This window comes from Odocoileus virginianus, chromosome 6 (genome assembly GCF_023699985.2).
Source record: "Odocoileus virginianus isolate 20LAN1187 ecotype Illinois chromosome 6, Ovbor_1.2, whole genome shotgun sequence".
Lineage (NCBI taxonomy): Eukaryota > Metazoa > Chordata > Mammalia > Artiodactyla > Cervidae > Odocoileus > Odocoileus virginianus.
This window is the reverse complement of record NC_069679.1, coordinates 12,436,772-12,451,516: the sequence shown is the minus strand read 5'-3', so window position 1 is coordinate 12,451,516 and position 14,745 is coordinate 12,436,772. Positions and strand designations below refer to the sequence as shown.

The following is a 14,745-nucleotide window of genomic DNA, read 5'->3' as shown; positions in this document are numbered from 1 at the left end:
GAGAATTTTGAGCATTACTTTACTAACGTGTGAGATGAGTGCAATTGTGCGGTAGTTTGAGCATTCTTTGGGATTGGAATGAAATCCCAATTGGGTTCAAGGTCAAGTGAAGTGAAGTCACTCAGTCGTGTCCGACTCTTTACAACCCCGTGGACTGTAGCCCACCAGGCTCCTCTGTCCATGGGATTCTCTAGGCAAGAAGACTAGAATGGGTTGCCATTTCCTTCTCCAGGGGATCTTCCTGACCCAGGGATTGAACCCAGGTCTCCTGCATTGCAGGCAGAGGCTTTAACATCTGAGCCACCAGGGACGCAAAGTCAACACCTTGTTTAATCCTTGTGAGAGATCCTGAGACCTAGGACCCAGCTAAGCCACACCCAGATTTTGACCCACAGATACTCTAAGATCATGGGTTTGTCATTGTTTTAAATTGAACTTTCCTTTGTGCTTAGTCACTCTGGTTTCCAACTCTTTGCGACTCCATGGACCATAGCCCACCACACTTCCCTGTCCATGGGGATTCTCCAGGCAAGAATACTGGAGTGGGTTGCCCTTTTTGATGCCAGGGGATCTTCCCAACCCAGGGATCAAACCCAGGTCTCCCACATTGTAGGCAGATTCTTTACCATGTGAGCCACCAGGGAAGCCCTTTACCCTAATCAAAATATCTCCTTTTTCATAATCAACAGTTTATTAGGTATCAAAAAATTTGTTAGTCTACCTACTACACTAGTAGTACCTAGAAGTCCCTCAGAGGGTAAAGAATCTGCCTGTAATGCAGGAGACCTGGGTTTGATCCCTGAGTCAGGAAGATCCCCTGGAGAAGGAAATGGCAACCCACTCCAGTATCCATGCCTGAAAAAATCCCATGAACAGAGGAACCTGGAGGTCTACCGTCCATGGAGTCACAAAGGGTTGGACACAAATGAGTGGCTGACACATACATACTATACACAACCTCAGAACTTAGCACTTTTTTATAGCAGCCATCAAATTTGTATATTTGTCTTCTCTCTGAGTTGGTAAATTACATAGTTAATATTAGTCACTCGGTCATGTCCAGTTCTTTGGGACCCCATGGACTGTAGCCCACCAGACTCTACCCATTGAATTCTCTAGGCAAGAATACTGGAGTGGGTAGTCGTCTTCCAACCCAGGGATCAAACCTGAGTCTCCTCCACTGCAGGCAGATTCTTTACCAACTGAGCTACCAGGGAAGGCCCAAATTAGACGGTTGGGCAGAGACTAATCTTGTCGTATTTATTACTGCAAACTACATATTTAACACCTGGAGAAGGCATGGGGTTGCAAAGAGTCAGACATGACTGAGTGACTAAACCAAAGCATATACTTAACACAGTTTTCAACACTTAGAAGGCATACAATAAATAAGATAAAGATATAACTTAATTTGTTTCCTATTCATTCTCTCTGCCAAGTTAGAGCCTTACTCTACGTCATATATCAAAATAAAATCCAGACAAATTAAATATCTAAGTATAATGAAAGAAAATTATTAGTAGAAGAGAAATATTTGTGACTATTTAATTATCTGAGAGTGAGAAAAACCTTATAAAAGTAGGACCAACAATATCTATAAAGCAAAAGATTAATAGTTTTGACTACATAATTTGGAGTTTCTTTCTGTAAAAGCAACATCATGAATAAAAAGTACAAACTGGGAAAATATTTGATATACCTGACAAAGCATTATTTATGTTTAATGTATACAAATCTCACATAAATTATTAAGAAACATGTACACATACTAGTGTGTTTGAGGAATGGACTGACATAAACTGAAATAAAAATGTCCAATAAATGACTTCAAAAGGTTAACTTTATTAGTAATTGAAATGGAAATTCATATTTCATTTTCATGTCAGAATGGAAGAGACAATACTGATTTTGATGGGAGAGAAACAGGGATAGAATGATACTTTGTAGGAGTATAGCTTTTCTAGAGGGCAATTTATAAGCATGAAAAACCTTAAAATGAGCATACCCTTTATCCAGCAGTATAAATAATTCTAGCAAACTAACCTAAGGAAATTTATGCCAAAATCTAGCTGCCAAATGTTCAAGGAATGAATTGGTTAAACAAATTATAAAGCATGTGTTATGTGTGTGCTCAGTGGCTTGTGTCCAACTCTTTATGACCCTGTGGGCTGTAGCCCTCCAGGCCCGTCTGCCCAAGGGATTTTCCAGTCAAGGATACCACACTCGGCTGCCATGCCCTCCTCCAGGGGATCTTCTCCACCCAGGGATCAGACCTGCATCTCCTGCAGGTAAATTCTTTACCACTGAGCCACTGGGAGAACCTTTTTTAAAAAGCCATGCTACCACTTAAAATTACATGATAGGAAACTATGAATTGATCTGGAAAGATGGTCATGCTATGCAGCTGAACAGGGAAGAAGGGGCAGCTGCAGAGCATGGTTAAAGGATGGTCCTGTGTTCTGTATGCAGATTTATATGAGTGACTCGGGGGAATTTCTAAAACTTTTACTAAGTGTTCATTTACTAATCATAAGATCCACACATTTTAAGTGTACAATTAAAGGATTTTAAATACATTTACAGAGTTGTACAATCATCCCATTTCAGGCAAAGATATTTTTTCTTTTCTAATTTACCCATATTTTCTTATACTTCTACAATAGGTATGTATAACTGGTAATTTTTTAAAGTTAATTTCCCCTTTACTACTGATGTTTCAAAAAAAAAAAAAGATACAAAATGCCAAAATAACTGTAATGGTAGTTAAAAAAATTTTCCAAAGAACAAAAAAGGTAGCAAGCAAATACACTTTAATTCTTAAAGAAGGATTAAAGACTCATAGAGATCAAAGGACCTGCTCTCAGCCTGTGTAAGTAGAAAAGTGAAAGTGAGCCACCGTGTGTAAGTATGCCTATGTGCAAAAGGGCACAAAGTCATACTTTTATCCCCACCTGCTCTCCCCTCTGTGTCTCTTGCTTTCTCTCTCTCTCTCTTCCCACCCCCACCCTTGCTGACTCTCTTAACATGTTTCAGCTTAATGGAATAAGAACTTTTATTTTTGGAGCTATCCAAATTCCTAATTCAACTTTAATTCTTAAAAGTAAATGTAATCAGGGTGATAAGTATAAGGAAAGACAAATTCAAGAAATAAACAGGAACATGGAATCAGCAAAACACGATAATGGAATAGATTGGTCTTCTAAAGATCAATATGTAATTAACAATTATTATAGCTATGGAAAATATATGGTATATACCAAATAAACATTTGATTCCCCGGGCAAAACTGCAATCATTTTCCATGATTAAATATCTTATGCCATCACTGAGAAATCACATCTAAAAATAGGAATGAGATGTGAAATTTTCTGAAGTTTTCTTCATTTTGTTTTACAGAACTAGAACATAAACCTTTATTTCATTGTTAGTATGTAAGCCAGTGTTAGGATAAATATGAAAATATGGGACAGGAGGATGAAATTCCGAAGCCTATCCATGTCAGAAAAAAACTAAAAATACATTTTTCACACAATAGGATCACAGAATGTTGTAAAATGAAATACTAATTATCTCTACATCAATCTCTTTATGAATAAGAAAATCAAAAAAGTTATGATTGGCCCATAGTGATATTAATAACTAGTTTTGTTGTTGTTCAGTTGCTAAATCATGTCTGTCTCCTTGCAACCCCATGGACTGCAGCACCCAAGCTTCCCTGTTCTTCACTATCTCCCAAAGTTTGCTCATGTCCTTTACGTCAGTGATACCATCCAACCATCCAACTGATGCCTCTGCTTTTTAATACACTGTTCAGGTTTGTCATAACTTTTCTTCCAAGGAGCAAGCATCTTTTAATTTCATGGCTGCAGTCACCATCCACAGTGATTTGGAGCCCAGGAAAATAAAATCTGTCACTGTTTCCATTTTTCCCCCATCTACTTGCCATGAAGTGATGGGACCAAATGCCATGATCTTAGTTTTTTAAATGTTGAGTTTTAAGCCAGCTTTTTCACTGTCTTCTTTTACCTCCATCAAGTGGCTCTCTAGTTCCTCTTCACTTTCTGCCATTAAATTGGTATCATCTGCCTATCTAAAGTTGTTGATATTTCTCCCAGAAATCTTGATTCCAACTTGTGTGTCACTTAGCTTGGCATTTCACATTATGTACTCTGCATACAAGTTAAATAAATAAGCAGGGTGACAATATATAGCCTTGACGTACTCCTGTCCCAATTTTGAACCAGTCCATCGTTCCATTTCCGGTTCTAATTTGTCTATATATTATTCAGTGTAAATAAAGATTTTAAATGATCGCATGATCATCAAGGGTGTGACTGAAAAATTGTAGAATAAGGGGTCAAAGAAGTTGAATTTGTGTGTCGAGGCTGGAAAAAGAGAAGCGGGCATGGGCTGGAAAGGGAAACAAACTAGTATGAGTTAGTTGGAGCAAGATAACCAGAAGGAAATGGGGTCATAGGAGAATTTTAAGTAAATGATGGACCCAAATCTCTTTCAAGATCTGGGCTATGTTGGAATTGTGAGCCTTAAAGTCTTAGCGAACAGTTGGAGGCCAAATAGTATGCTGTGCAGTCACAGCCAAAACAACATCAGAATGGTAGGTAGCTGCAGGCATACTTGTTTATAACTGGTAAACAAAGAGGCTTTTCTCCAAGAGTTTATGGCGTTTCGTCACCATTTTTTCCAGAGATTTGTTCAAAGTTACCATAACAATAACAGCGCTCCTAAGAGTTCTATGGACCTCGTCTAGATAGACCTTTTCTTCTACAGTGGGGTTATACATAATCTTCATATGCGTAATCTCTCATAAACAGCAGAGAGCATTGGGAATCAGAATCTTTATAATATGCTTTTGGCTCCTCAGAATGTCCAGACAAGTAGAACTGACTGGATGTAGAGCTGGAAGGGATTTTAGAAGTCCTGATTTTACAGAAGGAAAAACAGAGGCTCAACAGAGTAAACTGACTTGCCCAGTACCAAAGTGACCAACAGCAGAACTGGCACTAGAACTGTGATTGCCTAATTTCTAGTTCAATGCTCTGTCCACTCTGTCGTCCACTTGTAAATTTAAACTGTCTTTTAAAAAAATCTGATGCAGGGATCCCTGAATACTAGACCAGGAAATTGTGTTAGACTGGCTATAAAAAATTATAAGTAGTGGGGGCAGCGGGAGGGATAAATTGGAAGTTTGGGATTGACATATACACATTACCAAATATATGTGAAATAGACAACTAATAAGGACCTACTGTATAGCACAGGGAACTATACTCAATACTCTGTTACGGACTACATGGGAAAAGAATCCTTAAAAAAAAAAAATATATATATATATATATACACACACACAGTCAGTTTTATATATATATATAAAGCTCACTTTGCTGTATACCTTAAACTGACACAATATTATAAATCAACCATCAGTCGCTAAGTCATGTCCAACTCTTTGTGACACCGTGGACTGCAGCATACCAGGCTTCCCTGTCCTTCACCATCTCCCGAAACTTGCTCAAACTCATGTCCATCAAGTTGGTGAAACCATCCAACCATCTTATCCTCTGTCGTGCCCTTCTCCTCCTGCCTTCAATCTCTCCCCAAAAGACCCATCAAGGTCTTTTCCAAGAGTCAGCTCTTTGCGTCAGGTGGCCAAAGTATTGGAGTTTCCAGCTTCAGCATCAGTCCTTCCAATGAATATTCAGGATTGATTTCCTTTAGGATTGACTAGTTGAATCTCCTTGCAGTCCAAGGGACTCTCAAGAGTCTTCTCCAACACCACAGTTCAAAAGCATCAATTCTTCAGCACTCAGCTTTCTTCCTAGTCCAACTCTCACATCCATACATGACTACTGGAAAAACCATAGCTTTGATGAGATGGACCTTTGTTGGCAAAGTAATGTCTCTGCTTTTTAATATGCTGTCTAGGTTGTTCATAGCTTTTCTTCCAAGGAACAAGTGTGTTTTAATTTCATGGCTGCAGTCACCACCTGCAGCTGCAGTAATTTTGGAGCCCAAGAAAATAAAGTCTGTCACTGTTTCCACTGTTACCCCATGTATTTGCCTTGAAGTGATGGGACCGGAGGCCATGATCTTAGTTTTCTGAATGTTGAGTTTTAAGCCAGCTTTTTCACCCTCCTCTTTCACTTTCATCAAGAGACTCTTTAGTTCTTTGCTTTCTGCATAAGGGTGGTGTCATTGCATATCTGAAGTTATTGACATTTCTCCCAGCAATCTTGATTCCGGCTTCTGCTTCATCCAGCCCAGCATTTAGCATAATGTTCTCTGCATATAAATGAAATAAGCAGGGTGACAACATACAGCCTTGATGTATTCCTTTCCCTATTTGGAACCAGTCCATTGTTCAGTGTCCAGTTTTAACTGTTGCTTCTTGACCAGCATACAGATTTCTCAGGAAGCAGGTAAGGTGGTCTGGTATTCCCATCTCTGTAAGAATTTTCCAGTTTGTGTGATCCACACTGTCAAAGGCTTTGGCATAGTCAATAAAGCAGAAGTAGATGTTTTTCTGGAATTCTCTTGCTTTTTCTATGATCCAACAGATGTTGGCAATTTGATCTCTGGTTCCTCTGCCTTTTCTAAATCCAACTTGAACATCTGGAAGTTCTTGGTTCATGTCTGTTGAAGTCTCACTTGTAGAATTTTGAGCATTACTTTGCTAGTGTGTGAAATGAGTGCATTTGTGCAGTACTCTGAACATTCTTTGGCATTGCTCTTCTTTGGAATTAGAATGAAAACTTACTTTTTCCAGTCCTGTGGCCACTGCTGAGTTTTCCAAATTTGCTGGCGTATTGAGTGCAGCACTTTCACAGCATCATCTTTTAGGATTTGAAATAGGTCAGCTGGAATTCCTTCACCTCCCCTAGCTTTTTTGGTAATGATGCTTCCTAAGCCCACTTGGCTTCGCACTCCAGGATGTCTGGCTCTAGGTGAGTGATCACACCATCGCAGTTATCTGGGTCCTTAAGATCTTTTCTGTATAATTCTTCTATGTATTCTTGCCACTCTTCTTAATCTATTCTGCTTCTTTTAGGTTCGTACCATTTCTGTCCTTTATTGTGCCCATCGTTGCGTGAAATGTTCCCTTGGTATCTCTAAATGTTCTCTATGGTTTTTCTCAACCATCAAAACATCTGCTTAGTAGTATTTGGTTATGTAATTATCTAATTGATTTAAGTAATCTAAATTAAGTAATCTAAAATTTTAACTGTCCTCACAGAGAGTCTGTTCTTTCATATGGACATCTGCTAATTCCTATTTTCAGAAAGAATACTGGAATACTTTTAATACTCCCTACCCTTTTACACTCTTTATTCTCAATCCTGGTCCCTTATCTAATGTTCTAGAAAGTGAAATATGTGGAATGGGGATACTATTTGTTAAGGCCCCTTTTTTGCTACAGTTAAATTTATTTCATCAATTGCTTTGTTTTCCAGAAATATATTGCTTTTTAAATAAAAGTACTAAAATAGGGGTCATTTTTTAAAATTGGAGGATAACTGCTTTACAATGAGGCCATATTTAAATGGTAAAATTAAAGGCCATAGAATTTAGCTAGTAAGAGGTACAGGCTTCCCCAATGACTCAAATGGTAAAGAATCCTCCTGCAATGCAGGAGATGCAGGAGACACAGCTTTGATCCCTGGGTTGGGAAGATCCCCTGGAGAAGGAAATGGCAACTCACTCCAATATTCTTGCCTGGGAAATCCCATGGACAGAGGAGGTTGGTGAGCTACAGTCTGTAGGGTCACAAAGACTCAGATGTGACTGAGCAGGCACAAAGTTACAGGCAGGCAGAAGTAGTAAAATATTGACTGGTTAAGGAGTTAAGAGTGAGTTTTCATGGTGAACTACTCATATTGCCAACCAAAAAAACTAGCTTCTGATTTTAAAGGCCACAACTCCTCTGCAAAACCATTTAAACTCTCGATGAAATTTCGAGTCTAGAAGGTATACTCTCTTTCAGAGTCTGTTTTCCTTTTGCTTTTATCTTTTTTTTTCCTTTCCAGTTCCTAAAAATAGTCAAAAAACATGGGAATCGCCTACATTTTTTTTTAAATGGCCAGCTGAATAAAAATAAGAAGTGACTTGCCAAAAGTAGCCTCCGAGGTAGAGAACTAAATTTAATTACTCTGACTAGAAAGTTACTTACTAAAATAACCTGGGGTTGTATGTGCCAACAGGAATCATTTCTCTATTGTCCACCATTTATGGCCAAAACAGCACTAGAAATTTCAGAGCCTTGCAGGTCAAGGCTAAAGAAAGTTAAATATTTGCCAAAAGTCAGCCTAGCTCATTAGGGAAGGGAGGTCCCCAAATGAGAGTTTGGATTTCTGAACCCAATTCTCTTTCCATTCTGCTGAGATGTTCCATTTTGTGGTCATGGAAATCTGGAAAGGCTTAGAGGATTGGGTGCTCCATCTTTTGCAGCCCTTCTTAGTCACAGAATACAATACTACATGGAAACTTTTAGTAAGCTTTATTTGTGATTTGTAGGTTGTTGGCATCTTTGACCTAAACCATACAATGACTGTCTTTCATCCATAATATCAACCTATTCAGTGAGTGAAGCATGATCTAGTTGGGGGAGGGGGGCTCAACAGTCATCCTACTGTCCTCTCAGAATTACCTCTGATATTCCTACTTGTCTTCAAACAGAATCAACCAAATATCTTCAGCTCTGAAGGGAAATCTCTCTGCAGGGTTTTGTTTTGATTTTTTTCTCCGCCCTCTACTACCCTGGATCGAAGATCAACTTTTTTTGTCTTGTTATCATCATTTTTCTCATCTGAGTCTGTCTTCATCACCCTGGTCTTCATTTTCTTTTCATTAATGTCAGGTCTGTTGCCTGACATATTCACAGTCACTACTGTGTTCTCTGCCTCAATCCTCTGCTCTGCGGTGTCAGCTGGTTCTACCTCAGTAGCTGACCTTGCCTGAACTATTAACCCATCCCATATTACTGACTCACTTCCTATCTCTGGCCCTGTCTGTGTCTCTGGTTCTGTCTCTGTCTCGGCTTCTGCTTGGGCCCTTGATTCTACCACTGAACTTAACTGTCTTTCTGTTGCCTTACTCACCCATGAAGAAACACCTGAGTGTCCCACAGATAGACTCAGTTTCACTCTGGCTGTATTTCCTACCCTTATCCTTGTTATAGGGATCATGAGGAGGTTTTGATCTGGAGGAGGAACTTGAGAACTTAAGTGATTGAGTACAGAGAGGAACCCTAGAGAAAAAGAAAAGGTCAAGGTCAGCACTGTGGATGAGTAATAGATAAAATCTCAAGTCATCAAACACCCCTGAAGAGTAACACTGACTTAATTATAATGGGGTTTAATTGATAACACATTTCTGAATATCCTGTTCATTATCCTTAGGGGCTTGGAATTCAAAACATTAGTCCCAGTTTTTCTGTAATACAATGTTTTCCAGCAGTATGCAAACCAACTTACTGGGGCACAGGAAGAAAATAATAATTTATTTTTATATTTTTAACAAATAATGTTTAAATTCTATTTTGAGTGTATTTTACAATGTAATGCCTATATTAGTAATGAAGTACATGTGCATATTTTATAAACATATATCTTTTTGGAAAGTTTGCTAAAAAAGGTCTTATGAAGAGACTGTGTGAGGCAATAGTTTGGAGACTACTGTTGCAGTTAATAAAGATAAGTAGGTGGCTTAGAAAGATTATAGGAGAAGTGTCGCATCAGCAAACTCCAGTGTTTTTGCTCTGCTTTATTCTGGAGATCCATAAAGGCGGAGAGTTTATTTGCTATGACAAAGGGAGAGGGGAACTAAGGGACTATCTTCTGAAAGAGCAGAAGAACTATGAATAGCTCAGTTATATCTTTACCTTCTCTACTTCCTGAATACATCTGTTCAGGGTCAGGTATCATTATTGAAAAAATGCTTTAGATAAATTGGAAGATCTTGCTTTAGGATTGTTCATTGACATGAAAATGACATTTGTAGAATCCTTCCAAATTATAAGATTCTAATATACCAAATAAACAACCCAAAGAAAGGGAAAAGGAGATAGAAGAGCAATCATATAAATTGCATTTTCTGTGCCTTCCCTACCTAACAAGAGCTTTAACTCACCAATCATCATGTAGAAGACACTGCCCAACCAATTGATGCGGTAGACTATCAGGAAATGGGGTTCCAAGGCATTCTTACTGTACAATTTCACTTGCATCAGGAAAAAGACGAGGCAGAAAAGTAGGCAGGTGCCTGGGATCAGAATGAAAGTGATTACTACCTATGATAGCCCTCCTTCTGCCTCCACCCTCTTCCCTCTCTTTGCACCTGCTGCCACCCTCATCTGCCTCAATTATGCCATGGAGACCTATTACATGGTAGCGGTCATGGGAAGACCCATTTGGCAAAGGCCTCCTGCTTTGACTGGAGTAAAGTTGTCAAGGTGGAGCCTGTAGAAAATGGAGACAGAACAAGTTGCAAGTTGCAACATGGTAATTTTTCTGGGTGCCAGAAGGGCCTCCAGCCTATATCTCCCCTGTAGTCTCACAGATAACCCTTAGAAAGGTTTCCATTGGATTAAGCATCATCTTTTCTGGGTCCCTTCTTTCAGAGGTAATAGCCCTGTCCGGAGTAAAAGTTTATTGAAAACTTCCTTCCCTTTGGGAAGAGATGAGGGTCTTATGATAGCAGTATCATGTAAGGCTTGGAATGACGGCACTGGGAGGGGAAGAAATCCAAGGACTCTAGGGACAAACTTTTCCAATGTCATCATGTTCTACCTGAAATGAAACAGAAGATGGGCATGCCCAGATCTATGTAGGTTTTGTCTCCTGGCCCTTTGTGAGAGAGATGCTGAGCCATATAATAATGAGGATGGTGAAGGCAGAGATGAGGAAGAAGGCCCTGGAGAACTGGAGGTAGTCTGCCAGGGGAAGGGGAAAAGGAGAGGCTTGGCTGGCATGAAGGACACCCGCCCTTACAGAAGGCTGGACAGGGTCTTGGGAAAGGGTGAGGGACAGAGGCCGATGGAGTCAGGGCTTGTCTTACACGCAGTGGAGTCAGAGTAAGGAGCCCCCAAGTCGGGGCGGGGGGTGGTGCTTCACAGGCACCCAAAAGGACCCTCTTTCGCCCTCCTCATTGACATATGGAAATCCTTTAACAAGGAAAGAAATAATTTACTCCACAAGGAGGGAAAAGCTGAAATTAGAACCATAACCTTAAGTGGCATGTTATGAAGTTACTCTCACATAAAGGCATAAAATGCCTAATATCTCTTTTTTTGAGGGAAGTTGTGAGTGCAAAGGTCAGTAGGCATTAGCTTCCAATAATAAAGGAGCTTTGGCTTTTAAGTCATTGAGGAAGCTTGGATGAGACAAACTCAAGCAAGTGTGCCCAGCTTGGAGGCGCTGTCCATACATGCTTGTGAATCAGTGAGGGGGTGTGTGTGGGTCAGGGTTGCCAGGAGGAAGGGGAGTGGTGAGCGGTGGGGCATCTGAGAGGTGGGTGTACCAAAGGAGGCGGCTGGAATCCGGAAAGTACTCACGGGGGGCCTTCAGAGTGTTGCCCCAGCAGAGATCATGGTGGCATAAGGTCCAGAGCCCCGCCAAGAGTTTCCACCTGTCCTTCAGCACCCCGAACTGCACCCAGTGTCAAGGGGACAAGCAGAGCAGCAGGACGCAGTTGAGGCCCGCTGAGCAAACACAAAGACGGCGAATGTAGCTGCGGCTTTTCTGCGGGAGCCGGTGCTGGTAGGGCGGTATGGAAGAGAAGCATGCGAGCGGCGGAGAACTGGCTGCGGTGTGGAAGGGAGGAAGACATCACGGAAGGAATCTCAACCCAGGCGTCTCCATCTCCATCTACAGAGAAGTCAAGCCCTGACTTGTGCTGGGGATAAATCCTCCTCCCTCCACACTTAAGGGTATTTTTCTCCTCTGGCCCCAGCCTCCCACAACTGTTTTTCAATATTAACAACTTATTGACCCGAGATGAATTAATACATCTTTCCTGACCTGAACTTTATTGACTGGAGATATTTCAACATTCACTTCCCTAACAAATCGCCTGCCACAGGCATTTGTTTCAGCAAAAATCCCCCATTCAATACTGTGTTAATTTAAAAAAATGTTCCATTCCACCTCTCCCCAGTTTTTAAAAAATGGAGTGAGTTTTGCCTCTCCTACCCCGACACTTGCCCCATGACACACACAAAGCTGCCTCTCAAAGGACTTCAACTCCTACCTGGCTCACAAAAGGCTTTCCCCACCCTGTAAGGCAACCCATCCCAGTATTATTGCCTAGAAAATCCCGTAGACAGAAGAGCCTGGTGGGCTACACTCCACAGGGTCACAATCAGTCAGACACAACTGAGCACACATGCAGACACACACACACACCCTGTAGGTTGGGTAGCTCATTCTGCTGATGTAAATGCTCTGGAAGGCCGTTTCATTTCCTTCTCTTCTCTCTATCCTGGCTTCTGGCTCGCTGCTCTAATCAACTGCCATAGAACTTAGCCCCCTCCCAACACCCTTTCCTGCCCCTCCCCCACCTAGGGGACAGAAACAGCAGGAGTCCGAACACAAAGCATGGGTCCTGTGTCTCTGTCTCATCTGCCAGAGCTGATCCAATCCAAGACTCCCACTCTGTTGAACTCCAGACTCCTACAGCAATCTGCACGCTGACCCCAGATTTCTCACAGACACATCAACACCTGAGAGGTCTGTAAGAAATGGAGTCATCCTCTTTCCATCCTGAACCCCCATCCTGTGCCTTTTTCTTCTTTAAAATATTTATTTATTTATTTATTATTATTCTTTTTATTTGGCTGCCCAGGATCTTAGTTGCAGCCTGCAGGATCTTCAGTCTTCACTGGGGGCATGTGGGATCTTTAGTTGCAGCATGCAGAATCTAGTTCCTTGACCAGGGTTTGAACCCAGGTCCCCTGCGTTGGGAACTCAGCTCTTAGCCACTGCACCACACTAGGGAAGTCCCCCATAGCCTTTTATTATCTCCCACCAGTCAATCACAATGTGTTCTGCCAATTCTACCTCTTTAATGTTCTCAAGCCCACCATGTATTTTTGTTTCCACTTCTTTAGGATATGTCATCTCAGTCCTGGATTTGCTGCAACGGCCTTGTACCTGGTGTCTCTGCTACCAGGTTTGCTCTCCTTCAGTTTTTTCTCCACAGATTTACCAAGATTGATGTTGTTAATACAAAGCTGATTGTGTCTCTCTTTTGCTTAAATTCTCTGATTGTTCCCCACTGCTATGTAGTAAAATTATGTTAGCATGAATCAGTGAAATCCAACAAGATGGAGTTTCTGCTCACTATTCAACCTCATTCAGTCATCCAGTCACTCATTTGTGTGAAGTATTGTGTCAGGTACTGGAAGATGCAGTGATTTGTTGGAGATCTTCCACATGCCCCTCCAGATCCGCTCCCATCATTGTTCAAGGAGCTGACCAATTTGGACTTTTCTTGTCATCCAGCCTCTGATTTAGTTTGACCAGTGGCAGGCATGGGCAGAAGATCAGAGGTGTAGAGATCGATGTGTTTTTTCACCGGTTCTCTCCTTAACAGAGAACTACAAGGGTTGTCCATGTCCCTTTCCCTAAGGAGAGTTCCTGATAGGATAGTCCTCTGCACAGACTCACCCTTTTCTATTCTGGTCACGTGTTCCTTTCATTTACATCATCAGCCTTAGGGGTGGTAATGGCTCTTCTCAGTGATGGTTTTCCAAAAATCTTTTTCAGTCCTAGGGGTCCTTGTAAATAGTCCCTTAAGTCTTTTAGACTCAGTTTGAGCAAAGCCATCTGTTTCCTACTGGACATAGTCCTTAATGCCATGGAACAAAAAGCCTAGTGACGTCTAGGCTCATTCTCTCCCTCCTTCTTACCTTGTACTCCAAATCATTTTATTCTTCTTGCAGTGTCCTAACCCAACATGGTCCTTCATTTGCACTTGGCGCAAATGTTATCTACCTTGCACATGGTACCTATCACACTTCCCAATCCATAAAAAGAGGGGCTATGTGTACACGTTTGGCTAATTCACTTTACTGTACAGTAGAAAGTAACACAACATTTTAAAGCAACTGTGCTTCAATGAAAACTTTTAGAATAAATTTAAAAAGTCATTCTACTCTTAACTTTTGAGAGGAGCCTTCTCTGAAACCAGCCCTCGATCCCAGAATTTATGCTCCTACAGCACTTTGTACTTGGCCTTTCATAACCTTCATCGCATAGTTTCGCAATTTGTCTGTCTGTGTCTCCTTCTGGCCTACAGCCTCCTTCAGCAGCAGGGACACAGCCTGTTCAGCTGTGTATGCTCAACATCGCTGCTTGGAACATCATAAGGATTAGGTGCTGTTTCTTTTCTCTTTTTTAAAAAAATTACTCTTTTTTGGCCACACCACGTGGCATGCAGGTTCTTATCTTTGTTTCCGGATCAGGGATGGAACCCTTGTCCCCTGCAGGGGAAGCGCAGAGTCTTAACCACTGGACTTCCAGGGAAGTCCATAGGTGATGTGTCCTGATTGAAAATTAGAAAAGTAAAAGAGAAAGACTGGACTTCTGGTTTCCAGGCTGGCATGCAAGGAGCTTGGAAGCTGTCCCTCCATTATAACAACAAGTAAAAAGCTAAACAAGCTGAGAAAAATCAACAACTCTTCTTAGATCACAAACTGTGACCCTGCAGAACTGGAGAGGCAAAAAGGCAAAT

General features: G+C 41.1%; 1 long non-coding RNA gene across 2 annotated transcripts; it reads right to left on the bottom strand.

Annotated features, from left to right (window-relative positions):
• Positions 1-8,497: 8,497 nt before the first annotated feature.
• LOC110137716 (uncharacterized) lies at positions 8,498-12,723 on the bottom strand. Of its 2 annotated transcripts, XR_011488175.1 has the most exons (5): positions 12,417-12,723; positions 11,567-11,879; positions 10,803-10,945; positions 10,144-10,275; positions 8,498-9,262 (listed from the first exon to the last, which is right to left on the bottom strand). It is a non-coding gene; the product is annotated as an uncharacterized lncRNA (long non-coding RNA). The 2 variants fall into 2 exon arrangements; XR_011488174.1 differs by lacking the exon at positions 10,803-10,945 and having other exon boundaries at positions 12,417-12,713.
• Positions 12,724-14,745: the final 2,022 nt, after the last annotated feature.